Source organism: Phyllobates terribilis, unplaced genomic scaffold, assembly GCF_046119375.1.
Source record: "Phyllobates terribilis strain yellow unplaced genomic scaffold, ASM4611937v1 Scaffold_34__1_contigs__length_13252353, whole genome shotgun sequence".
NCBI lineage: Eukaryota > Metazoa > Chordata > Amphibia > Anura > Dendrobatidae > Phyllobates > Phyllobates terribilis.
In genome coordinates, this window is record NW_027362794.1 from 4397505 (window position 1) to 4409896 (window position 12392).

At 45.6% G+C, this 12392-nt stretch overlaps 9 non-coding genes and 1 pseudogene across 9 annotated transcripts; all 10 read left to right on the top strand.

Annotated features, from left to right (window-relative positions):
- Window positions 1-160: 160 nt before the first annotated feature.
- On the top strand, window positions 161-351 carry LOC141181035 (U2 spliceosomal RNA). The gene has a single exon (XR_012256650.1). It is a non-coding gene; the product is annotated as a U2 spliceosomal RNA (small nuclear RNA).
- Window positions 352-1466: 1115 nt separating this feature from the next.
- LOC141181036 (U2 spliceosomal RNA) lies at window positions 1467-1657 on the top strand. Its single transcript, XR_012256651.1, has one exon. It is a non-coding gene; the product is annotated as a U2 spliceosomal RNA (small nuclear RNA).
- A 1116-nt stretch (window positions 1658-2773) lies between these two features.
- Window positions 2774-2865, top strand: LOC141182154 (U2 spliceosomal RNA; annotated as a pseudogene).
- A 794-nt stretch (window positions 2866-3659) lies between these two features.
- Window positions 3660-3847, top strand: LOC141182051 (U2 spliceosomal RNA). Its single transcript, XR_012257541.1, has one exon. It is a non-coding gene; the product is annotated as a U2 spliceosomal RNA (small nuclear RNA).
- Window positions 3848-4960: 1113 nt separating this feature from the next.
- LOC141181037 (U2 spliceosomal RNA) lies at window positions 4961-5151 on the top strand. Its single transcript, XR_012256652.1, has one exon. It is a non-coding gene; the product is annotated as a U2 spliceosomal RNA (small nuclear RNA).
- A 1118-nt stretch (window positions 5152-6269) lies between these two features.
- Window positions 6270-6460, top strand: LOC141181038 (U2 spliceosomal RNA). The gene has a single exon (XR_012256653.1). It is a non-coding gene; the product is annotated as a U2 spliceosomal RNA (small nuclear RNA).
- A 1115-nt stretch (window positions 6461-7575) lies between these two features.
- LOC141181660 (U2 spliceosomal RNA) lies at window positions 7576-7766 on the top strand. Its single transcript, XR_012257216.1, has one exon. It is a non-coding gene; the product is annotated as a U2 spliceosomal RNA (small nuclear RNA).
- Window positions 7767-8886: 1120 nt separating this feature from the next.
- Window positions 8887-9077, top strand: LOC141181039 (U2 spliceosomal RNA). Its single transcript, XR_012256654.1, has one exon. It is a non-coding gene; the product is annotated as a U2 spliceosomal RNA (small nuclear RNA).
- A 1114-nt stretch (window positions 9078-10191) lies between these two features.
- Window positions 10192-10382, top strand: LOC141181040 (U2 spliceosomal RNA). Its single transcript, XR_012256655.1, has one exon. It is a non-coding gene; the product is annotated as a U2 spliceosomal RNA (small nuclear RNA).
- A 1119-nt stretch (window positions 10383-11501) lies between these two features.
- Window positions 11502-11692, top strand: LOC141181517 (U2 spliceosomal RNA). The gene has a single exon (XR_012257086.1). It is a non-coding gene; the product is annotated as a U2 spliceosomal RNA (small nuclear RNA).
- Window positions 11693-12392: the final 700 nt, after the last annotated feature.

Here is a 12392-nt window from a genome sequence, read left to right on the forward strand (position 1 = left end):
AAACGCGTGGATTGCAGCAGCAGCAAGCCGAAAAGTGCAGGCATGTGAGGGATCTAGAGGTTGACAGCATGTCTTCTTAACGGGAGTCCAGGTGGCCATCTCCACAAATGGACTTTTCAGAATCCTTGGGTGGCACCGTAGTCGGAAACCAATTCTGGTTATCGCTTCTCGGCCTTTTGGCTAAGATCAAGTGTAGTATCTGTTCTTATCAGTTTAATATCTGATACGTCCCCTATCTGGGGACCATATATTAAATGGATTTTTAGAACAGGGAGATGGAAAAAGAGCTTGCTCTGTCCACTCCACGCATTGACCTGGTATTGCAGTATCTCCAGGACCGGTGCACCCCTTCTTTAATGCAGTTTCTAAAATCAGAAAGAATTGAATTCAATGCTTTTTGTTCATTTGGCTTGTTTGTCGGATTTTGGGATGGACTCTTTGGCTTTGCTTTTCTTCTCCTCATTGGATTTTTCATGTTAAAAGTTGCAGAAGCCAGATGACAAGCTCATTTTGGTTCAACTTCAGCAACTGTGCATTGCATTGCCATGTAATGTAATGCAATGCTATCTATCTAGCTCTCCCTCTATACTTCCTTTTGGATAAACAGACATATTAGGCAAGCATTTTGGAGCTTTCACCTAAATAACTACAGGTGGTGAGATAAGCTGCACAATATAATTGACCTTTCAGTATATTGTTGCACACACACCATCTATTTAGCAAATGCCCTTGTTATCAACAGCAGCCTTTTAAACTCACCTGAGCTAACAGGTATGTGAGCTGGTTACTCTGCTGCGCTTAAAATTTCTTTTTTGGTTTGCTACAATGCCTTTTCTGAAACGTTGTCTCCCTCTGCTGGAACACTGACTTCTTTCATTTAATGCCTGCAGACTATAAAAGAGAAACCAACCCAAAAAGTTTGGTTGATTAGTCTGTGGCATTATTTTAAACTGTTGCTTATGGCGGTCTCTGTGAGCTTCTCAGTGACATTCAGCCATCCAGGTATCCCGCCTGCAGTAGACGGAATGTGGCAATGGAACGCTGGCTGCGCGTGTCATAATAGGCTCTGAGCCTTTATATACCTGCGCACAGCAGCAGCCACCTTCAGTCTGCTGCTGGACAGCCAGCAGCAGCAGCAGCAGGAGAGGTAATTAATCAGCAACCCTCCTGCTAAGGGTAGACAGCTGCTCGTTCCACCCCCCCCCCACCTTAATTGGTTCTCCTCCCTTCCAACGGTGTTGAGGCGGGTGGGAACAGCCGGGGGTTGAGGGTACTGTGCTAAAAGAGGTGGAGTTATGCAGATCTAAAACGCGTGGATTGCAGCAGCAGCAAGCCGAAAAGTGCAGGCATGTGAGGGATCTAGAGGTTGACAGCATGTCTTCTTAACGGGAGTCCAGGTGGCCATCTCCACAAATGGACTTTTCAGAATCCTTGGGTGGCACCGTAGTCGGAAACCAATTCTGGTTATCGCTTCTCGGCCTTTTGGCTAAGATCAAGTGTAGTATCTGTTCTTATCAGTTTAATATCTGATACGTCCCCTATCTGGGGACCATATATTAAATGGATTTTTAGAACAGGGAGATGGAAAAAGAGCTTGCTCTGTCCACTCCACGCATTGACCTGGTATTGCAGTATCTCCAGGACCGGTGCACCCCTTCTTTAATGCAGTTTCTAAAATCAGAAAGAATTGAATTCAATGCTTTTTGTTCATTTGGCTTGTTTGTCGGATTTTGGGATGGACTCTTTGGCTTTGCTTTTCTTCTCCTCATTGGATTTTTCATGTTAAAAGTTGCAGAAGCCAGATGACAAGCTCATTTTGGTTCAACTTCAGCAACTGTGCATTGCATTGCCATGTAATGTAATGCAATGCTATCTATCTAGCTCTCCCTCTATACTTCCTTTTGGATAAACAGACATATTAGGCAAGCATTTTGGAGCTTTCACCTAAATAACTACAGGTGGTGAGATAAGCTGCACAATATAATTGACCTTTCAGTATATTGTTGCACACACACCATCTATTTAGCAAATGACCTTGTTATCAACAGCAGCCTTTTAAACTCACCTGAGCTAACAGGTATGTGAGCTGGTTACTCTGCTGCGCTTAAAATTTCTTTTTTGGTTTGCTACAATGCCTTTTCTGAAACGTTGTCTCCCTCTGCTGGAACACTGACTTCTTTCATTTAATGCCTGCAGACTATAAAAGAGAAACCAACCCAAAAAGTTTGGTTGATTAGTCTGTGGCATTCTGTTAAACTGTTGCTTATGGCGGTCTCTGTGAGCTTCTCAGTGACATTCAGCCATCCAGGTATCCCGCCTGCAGTAGACGGAATGTGGCAATGGAACGCTGGCTGCGCGTGTCATAATAGGCTCTGAGCCTTTATATACCTGCGCACAGCAGCAGCCACCTTCAGTCTGCTGCTGGACAGCCAGCAGCAGCAGCAGCAGGAGAGGTAATTAATCAGCAACCCTCCTGCTAAGGGTAGACAGCTGCTCGTTCCACCCCCCCCCCCGCCTTAATTGGTTCTCCTCCCTTCCAACGGTGTTGAGGCGGGTGGGAACAGCCGGGGGTTGAGGGTACTGTGCTAAAAGAGGTGGAGTTATGCAGATCTAAAACGCGTGGATTGCAGCAGCAGCAAGCCGAAAAGTGCAGGCATGTGAGGGATCTAGAGGTTGACAGCATGTCTTCTTAACGGGAGTCCAGGTGGCCATCTCCACAAATGGACTTTTCAGAATCCTTGGGTGGCACCGTAGTCGGAAACCAATTCTGGTTATCGCTTCTCGGCCTTTTGGCTAAGATCAAGTGTAGTATCTTTCGAAAAGGCGGTTTTGGATGTTGGCCGCCCTAGTAGATTGATACATTATGCACACTGGGGTTTAGGCGCTTGTTAGTACGCCAGGTGGCTAATATAGTCATCTGGTGGAAAGCATGGCCCCCCAGGATCGACGCCATTGGGCCGGGGAAGATCGAAAGCCCGAAGTGTGAAGTGCCCCAGGAGTGGTGACCCTGGGGTGCCTTAACTCACTGGGATTGGGAACCCCACTTGAGTTTATGGCACATTTGCACAAGCACTTTAAATTTTCTTTCTTCGCACACACCCTTATTCCGGGCCTTCTGGCCTTAGGATGGGGAATTTTTCAATTCCCGGTCGAAGGTCCGGGCAGTATTATACTGTGAAACCTTCACTATTTATTTAATTTCTTTGTCACTGTGTGTCCATTTATTCACGTGTGTCACGTCCTACTAGGATTTTGTCGGGATGCGGTTCCCTTACGGGTTCCTCTCTTGGCAGGTCTAGGGGGGGAGTGTGTGGCCATCAGGTTCCGCTCCCCCCTGAACCCCCCTGGCTCTCCTCTTTCGGGAGGAGAGCGTTGTTGGCTCCCCTCTTCCGGGAGGGGAGCACAGTCTTTGGCTCGCAGTGCCTTGCTCGGGTGAGAACTCGGGCAGGTGCTGGGGGTAAGATTGGGTCGCCTCTGGCTTCGGCTGGAGGTGGCTTTTTGTCCCTGTTCCTCGCTGTGGCCTTTTGGCTCGGAGGGACGGGGAATGGTTTGGGGGACCCTTCTCCTTTTGGAGAGGGTTTCAAGAAGACCAGCATCCTAGTGCACTTTTTTTGTGGCACTTGTCACTTTTTTAAGCGCACTCGGGTTTTGTACACGAATTCGGGCTTTCGAAACAAAAAAAAAAAAAAAAAAATCTGTTCTTATCAGTTTAATATCTGATACGTCCCCTATCTGGGGACCATATATTAAATGGATTTTTAGAACAGGGAGATGGAAAAAGAGCTTGCTCTGTCCACTCCACGCATTGACCTGGTATTGCAGTATCTCCAGGACCGGTGCACCCCTTCTTTAATGCAGTTTCTAAAATCAGAAAGAATTGAATTCAATGCTTTTTGTTCATTTGGCTTGTTTGTCGGATTTTGGGATGGACTCTTTGGCTTTGCTTTTCTTCTCCTCATTGGATTTTTCATGTTAAAAGTTGCAGAAGCCAGATGACAAGCTCATTTTGGTTCAACTTCAGCAACTGTGCATTGCATTGCCATGTAATGTAATGCAATGCTATCTATCTAGCTCTCCCTCTATACTTCCTTTTGGATAAACAGACATATTAGGCAAGCATTTTGGAGCTTTCACCTAAATAACTACAGGTGGTGAGATAAGCTGCACAATATAATTGACCTTTCAGTATATTGTTGCACACACACCATCTATTTAGCAAATGCCCTTGTTATCAACAGCAGCCTTTTAAACTCACCTGAGCTAACAGGTATGTGAGCTGGTTACTCTGCTGCGCTTAAAATTTCTTTTTTGGTTTGCTACAATGCCTTTTCTGAAACGTTGTCTCCCTCTGCTGGAACACTGACTTCTTTCATTTAATGCCTGCAGACTATAAAAGAGAAACCAACCCAAAAAGTTTGGTTGATTAGTCTGTGGCATTCTTTTAAACTGTTGCTTATGGCGGTCTCTGTGAGCTTCTCAGTGACATTCAGCCATCCAGGTATCCCGCCTGCAGTAGACGGAATGTGGCAATGGAACGCTGGCTGCGCGTGTCATAATAGGCTCTGAGCCTTTATATACCTGCGCACAGCAGCAGCCACCTTCAGTCTGCTGCTGGACAGCCAGCAGCAGCAGCAGGAGAGGTAATTAATCAGCAACCCTCCTGCTAAGGGTAGACAGCTGCTCGTTCCACCCCCCCCCCCGCCTTAATTGGTTCTCCTCCCTTCCAACGGTGTTGAGGCGGGTGGGAACAGCCGGGGGTTGAGGGTACTGTGCTAAAAGAGGTGGAGTTATGCAGATCTAAAACGCGTGGATTGCAGCAGCAGCAAGCCGAAAAGTGCAGGCATGTGAGGGATCTAGAGGTTGACAGCATGTCTTCTTAACGGGAGTCCAGGTGGCCATCTCCACAAATGGACTTTTCAGAATCCTTGGGTGGCACCGTAGTCGGAAACCAATTCTGGTTATCGCTTCTCGGCCTTTTGGCTAAGATCAAGTGTAGTATCTGTTCTTATCAGTTTAATATCTGATACGTCCCCTATCTGGGGACCATATATTAAATGGATTTTTAGAACAGGGAGATGGAAAAAGAGCTTGCTCTGTCCACTCCACGCATTGACCTGGTATTGCAGTATCTCCAGGACCGGTGCACCCCTTCTTTAATGCAGTTTCTAAAATCAGAAAGAATTGAATTCAATGCTTTTTGTTCATTTGGCTTGTTTGTCGGATTTTGGGATGGACTCTTTGGCTTTGCTTTTCTTCTCCTCATTGGATTTTTCATGTTAAAAGTTGCAGAAGCCAGATGACAAGCTCATTTTGGTTCAACTTCAGCAACTGTGCATTGCATTGCCATGTAATGTAATGCAATGCTATCTATCTAGCTCTCCCTCTATACTTCCTTTTGGATAAACAAACATATTAGGCAAGCATTTTGGAGCTTTCACCTAAATAACTACAGGTGGTGAGATAAGCTGCACAATATAATTGACCTTTCAGTATATTGTTGCACACACACCATCTATTTAGCAAATGCCCTTGTTATCAACAGCAGCCTTTTAAACTCACCTGAGCTAACAGGTATGTGAGCTGGTTACTCTGCTGCGCTTAAAATTTCTTTTTTGGTTTGCTACAATGCCTTTTCTGAAACGTTGTCTCCCTCTGCTGGAACACTGACTTCTTTCATTTAATGCCTGCAGACTATAAAAGAGAAACCAACCCAAAAAGTTTGGTTGATTAGTCTGTGGCATTCTTTTAAACTGTTGCTTATGGCGGTCTCTGTGAGCTTCTCAGTGACATTCAGCCATCCAGGTATCCCGCCTGCAGTAGACGGAATGTGGCAATGGAACGCTGGCTGCGCGTGTCATAATAGGCTCTGAGCCTTTATATACCTGCGCACAGCAGCAGCCACCTTCAGTCTGCTGCTGGACAGCCAGCAGCAGCAGCAGCAGCAGGAGAGGTAATTAATCAGCAACCCTCCTGCTAAGGGTAGACAGCTGCTCGTTCCACCCCCCCCCCGCCTTAATTGGTTCTCCTCCCTTCCAACGGTGTTGAGGCGGGTGGGAACAGACGGGGGTTGAGGGTACTGTGCTAAAAGAGGTGGAGTTATGCAGATCTAAAACGCGTGGATTGCAGCAGCAGCAAGCCGAAAAGTGCAGGCATGTGAGGGATCTAGAGGTTGACAGCATGTCTTCTTAACGGGAGTCCAGGTGGCCATCTCCACAAATGGACTTTTCAGAATCCTTGGGTGGCACCGTAGTCGGAAACCAATTCTGGTTATCGCTTCTCGGCCTTTTGGCTAAGATCAAGTGTAGTATCTGTTCTTATCAGTTTAATATCTGATACGTCCCCTATCTGGGGACCATATATTAAATGGATTTTTAGAACAGGGAGATGGAAAAAGAGCTTGCTCTGTCCACTCCACGCATTGACCTGGTATTGCAGTATCTCCAGGACCGGTGCACCCCTTCTTTAATGCAGTTTCTAAAATCAGAAAGAATTGAATTCAATGCTTTTTGTTCATTTGGCTTGTTTGTCGGATTTTGGGATGGACTCTTTGGCTTTGCTTTTCTTCTCCTCATTGGATTTTTCATGTTAAAAGTTGCAGAAGCCAGATGACAAGCTCATTTTGGTTCAACTTCAGCAACTGTGCATTGCATTGCCATGTAATGTAATGCAATGCTATCTATCTAGCTCTCCCTCTATACTTCCTTTTGGATAAACAGACATATTAGGCAAGCATTTTGGAGCTTTCACCTAAATAACTACAGGTGGTGAGATAAGCTGCACAATATAATTGACCTTTCAGTATATTGTTGCACACACACCATCTATTTAGCAAATGCCCTTGTTATCAACAGCAGCCTTTTAAACTCACCTGAGCTAACAGGTATGTGAGCTGGTTACTCTGCTGCGCTTAAAATTTCTTTTTTGGTTTGCTACAATGCCTTTTCTGAAACGTTGTCTCCCTCTGCTGGAACACTGACTTCTTTCATTTAATGCCTGCAGACTATAAAAGAGAAACCAACCCAAAAAGTTTGGTTGATTAGTCTGTGGCATTCTTTTAAACTGTTGCTTATGGCGGTCTCTGTGAGCTTCTCAGTGACATTCAGCCATCCAGGTATCCCGCCTGCAGTAGACGGAATGTGGCAATGGAACGCTGGCTGCGCGTGTCATAATAGGCTCTGAGCCTTTATATACCTGCGCACAGCAGCAGCCACCTTCAGTCTGCTGCTGGACAGCCAGCAGCAGCAGCAGCAGGAGAGGTAATTAATCAGCAACCCTCCTGCTAAGGGTAGACAGCTGCTCGTTCCACCCCCCCCCCGCCTTAATTGGTTCTCCTCCCTTCCAACGGTGTTGAGGTGGGTGGGAACAGCCGGGGGTTGAGGGTACTGTGCTAAAAGAGGTGGAGTTATGCAGATCTAAAACGCGTGGATTGCAGCAGCAGCAAGCCGAAAAGTGCAGGCATGTGAGGGATCTAGAGGTTGACAGCATGTCTTCTTAACGGGAGTCCAGGTGGCCATCTCCACAAATGGACTTTTCAGAATCCTTGGGTGGCACCGTAGTCGGAAACCAATTCTGGTTATCGCTTCTCGGCCTTTTGGCTAAGATCAAGTGTAGTATCTGTTCTTATCAGTTTAATATCTGATACGTCCCCTATCTGGGGACCATATATTAAATGGATTTTTAGAACAGGGAGATGGAAAAAGAGCTTGCTCTGTCCACTCCACGCATTGACCTGGTATTGCAGTATCTCCATGACCGGTGCACCCCTTCTTTAATGCAGTTTCTAAAATCAGAAAGAATTGAATTCAATGCTTTTTGTTCATTTGGCTTGTTTGTCGGATTTTGGGATGGACTCTTTGGCTTTGCTTTTCTTCTCCTCATTGGATTTTTCATGTTAAAAGTTGCAGAAGCCAGATGACAAGCTCATTTTGGTTCAACTTCAGCAACTGTGCATTGCATTGCCATGTAATGTAATGCAATGCTATCTATCTAGCTCTCCCTCTATACTTCCTTTTGGATAAACAGACATAGTAGGCAAGCATTTTGGAGCTTTCACCTAAATAACTACAGGTGGTGAGATAAGCTGCACAATATAATTGACCTTTCAGTATATTGTTGCACACACACCATCTATTTAGCAAATGCCCTTGTTATCAACAGCAGCCTTTTAAACTCACCTGAGCTAACAGGTATGTGAGCTGGTTACTCTGCTGCGCTTAAAATTTCTTTTTTGGTTTGCTACAATGCCTTTTCTGAAACGTTGTCTCCCTCTGCTGGAACACTGACTTCTTTCATTTAATGCCTGCAGACTATAAAAGAGAAACCAACCCAAAAAGTGTGGTTGATTAGTCTGTGGCATTCTTTTAAACTGTTGCTTATGGCGGTCTCTGTGAGCTTCTCAGTGACATTCAGCCATCCAGGTATCCCGCCTGCAGTAGACGGAATGTGGCAATGGAACGCTGGCTGCGCGTGTCATAATAGGCTCTGAGCCTTTATATACCTGCGCACAGCAGCAGCCACCTTCAGTCTGCTGCTGGACAGCCAGCAGCAGCAGCAGCAGGAGAGGTAATTAATCAGCAACCCTCCTGCTAAGGGTAGACAGCTGCTCGTTCCACCCCCCCCCCCCCCCGCCTCAATTGGTTCTCCTCCCTTCCAACGGTGTTGAGGCGGGTGGGAACAGCCGGGGGTTGAGGGTACTGTGCTAAAAGAGGTGGAGTTATGCAGATCTAAAACGCGTGGATTGCAGCAGCAGCAAGCCGAAAAGTGCAGGCATGTGAGGGATCTAGAGGTTGACAGCATGTCTTCTTAACGGGAGTCCAGGTGGCCATCTCCACAAATGAACTTTTCAGAATCCTTGGGTGGCACCGTAGTCGGAAACCAATTCTGGTTATCGCTTCTCGGCCTTTTGGCTAAGATCAAGTGTAGTATCTGTTCTTATCAGTTTAATATCTGATACGTCCCCTATCTGGGGACCATATATTAAATGGATTTTTAGAACAGGGAGATGGAAAAAGAGCTTGCTCTGTCCACTCCACGCATTGACCTGGTATTGCAGTATCTCCAGGACCGGTGCACCCCTTCTTTAATGCAGTTTCTAAAATCAGAAAGAATTGAATTCAATGCTTTTTGTTCATTTGGCTTGTTTGTCGGATTTTGGGATGGACTCTTTGGCTTTGCTTTTCTTCTCCTCATCGGATTTTTCATGTTAAAAGTTGCAGAAGCCAGATGACAAGCTCATTTTGGTTCAACTTCAGCAACTGTGCATTGCATTGCCATGTAATGTAATGCAATGCTATCTATCTAGCTCTCCCTCTATACTTCCTTTTGGATAAACAGACATATTAGGCAAGCATTTTGGAGCTTTCACCTAAATAACTACAGGTGGTGAGATAAGCTGCACAATATAATTGACCTTTCAGTATATTGTTGCACACACACCATCTATTTAGCAAATGCCCTTGTTATCAACAGCAGCCTTTTAAACTCACCTGAGCTAACAGGTATGTGAGCTGGTTACTCTGCTGCGCTTAAAATTTCTTTTTTGGTTTGCTACAATGCCTTTTCTGAAACGTTGTCTCCCTCTGCTGGAACACTGACTTCTTTCATTTAATGCCTGCAGACTATAAAAGAGAAACCAACCCAAAAAGTTTGGTTGATTAGTCTGTGGCATTCTTTTAAACTGTTGCTTATGGCGGTCTCTGTGAGCTTCTCAGTGACATTCAGCCATCCAGGTATCCCGCCTGCAGTAGACGGAATGTGGCAATGGAACGCTGGCTGCGCGTGTCATAATAGGCTCTGAGCCTTTATATACCTGCGCACAGCAGCAGCCACCTTCAGTCTGCTGCTGGACAGCCAGCAGCAGCAGCAGCAGGAGAGGTAATTAATCAGCAACCCTCCTGCTAAGGGTAGACAGCTGCTCGTTCCACCCCCCCCCGCCTTAATTGGTTCTCCTCCCTTCCAACGGTGTTGAGGCGGGTGGGAACAGCCGGGGGTTGAGGGTACTGTGCTAAAAGAGGTGGAGTTATGCAGATCTAAAACGCGTGGATTGCAGCAGCAGCAAGCCGAAAAGTGCAGGCATGTGAGGGATCTAGAGGTTGACAGCATGTCTTCTTAACGGGAGTCCAGGTGGCCATCTCCACAAATGGACTTTTCAGAATCCTTGGGTGGCACCGTAGTCGGAAACCAATTCTGGTTATCGCTTCTCGGCCTTTTGGCTAAGATCAAGTGTAGTATCTGTTCTTATCAGTTTAATATCTGATACGTCCCCTATCTGGGGACCATATATTAAATGGATTTTTAGAACAGGGAGATGGAAAAAGAGCTTGCTCTGTCCACTCCACGCATTGACCTGGTATTGCAGTATCTCCAGGACCGGTGCACCCCTTCTTTAATGCAGTTTCTAAAATCAGAAAGAATTGAATTCAATGCTTTTTGTTCATTTGGCTTGTTTGTCGGATTTTGGGATGGACTCTTTGGCTTTGCTTTTCTTCTCCTCATTGGATTTTTCATGTTAAAAGTTGCAGAAGCCAGATGACAAGCTCATTTTGGTTCAACTTCAGCAACTGTGCATTGCATTGCCATGTAATGTAATGCAATGCTATCTATCTAGCTCTCCCTCTATACTTCCTTTTGGATAAACAGACATATTAGGCAAGCATTTTGGAGCTTTCACCTAAATAACTACAGGTGGTGAGATAAGCTGCACAATATAATTGACCTTTCAGTATATTGTTGCACACACACCATCTATTTAGCAAATGCCCTTGTTATCAACAGCAGCCTTTTAAACTCACCTGAGCTAACAGGTATGTGAGCTGGTTACTCTGCTGCGCTTAAAATTTCTTTTTTGGTTTGCTACAATGCCTTTTCTGAAACGTTGTCTCCCTCTGCTGGAACACTGACTTCTTTCATTTAATGCCTGCAGACTATAAAAGAGAAACCAACCCAAAAAGTTTGGTTGATTAGTCTGTGGCATTCTTTTAAACTGTTGCTTATGGCGGTCTCTGTGAGCTTCTCAGTGACATTCAGCCATCCAGGTATCCCGCCTGCAGTAGACGGAATGTGGCAATGGAACGCTGGCTGCGCGTGTCATAATAGGCTCTGAGCCTTTATATACCTGCGCACAGCAGCAGCCACCTTCAGTCTGCTGCTGGACAGCCAGCAGCAGCAGCAGCAGGAGAGGTAATTAATCAGCAACCCTCCTGCTAAGGGTAGACAGCTGCTCGTTCCACCCCCCCCCCCCCCGCCTTAATTGGTTCTCCTCCCTTCCAACGGTGTTGAGGCGGGTGGGAACAGCCGGGGGTTGAGGGTACTGTGCTAAAAGAGGTGGAGTTATGCAGATCTAAAACGCGTGGATTGCAGCAGCAGCAAGCCGAAAAGTGCAGGCATGTGAGGGATCTAGAGGTTGACAGCATGTCTTCTTAACGGGAGTCCAGGTGGCCATCTCCACAAATGGACTTTTCAGAATCCTTGGGTGGCACCGTAGTCGGAAACCAATTCTGGTTATCGCTTCTCGGCCTTTTGGCTAAGATCAAGTGTAGTATCTGTTCTTATCAGTTTAATATCTGATACGTCCCCTATCTGGGGACCATATATTAAATGGATTTTTAGAACAGGGAGATGGAAAAGGAGCTTGCTCTGTCCACTCCACGCATTGACCTGGTATTGCAGTATCTCCAGGACCGGTGCACCCCTTCTTTAATGCAGTTTCTAAAATCAGAAAGAATTGAATTCAATGCTTTTTGTTCATTTGGCTTGTTTGTCGGATTTTGGGATGGACTCTTTGGCTTTGCTTTTCTTCTCCTCATTGGATTTTTCATGTTAAAAGTTGCAGAAGCCAGATGACAAGCTCATTTTGGTTCAACTTCAGCAACTGTGCATTGCATTGCCATGTAATGTAATGCAATGCTATCTATCTAGCTCTCCCTCTATACTTCCTTTTGGATAAACAGACATATTAGGCAAGCATTTTGGAGCTTTCACCTAAATAACTACAGGTGGTGAGATAAGCTGCACAATATAATTGACCTTTCAGTATATTGTTGCACACACACCATCTATTTAGCAAATGCCCTTGTTATCAACAGCAGCCTTTTAAACTCACCTGAGCTAACAGGTATGTGAGCTGGTTACTCTGCTGCGCTTAAAATTTCTTTTTTGGTTTGCTACAATGCCTTTTCTGAAACGTTGTCTCCCTCTGCTGGAACACTGACTTCTTTCATTTAATGCCTGCAGACTATAAAAGAGAAACCAACCCAAAAAGTTTGGTTGATTAGTCTGTGGCATTCTTTTAAACTGTTGCTTATGGCGGTCTCTGTGAGCTTCTCAGTGACATTCAGCCATCCAGGTATCCCGCCTGCAGTAGACGGAATGTGGCAATGGAACGCTGGCTGCGC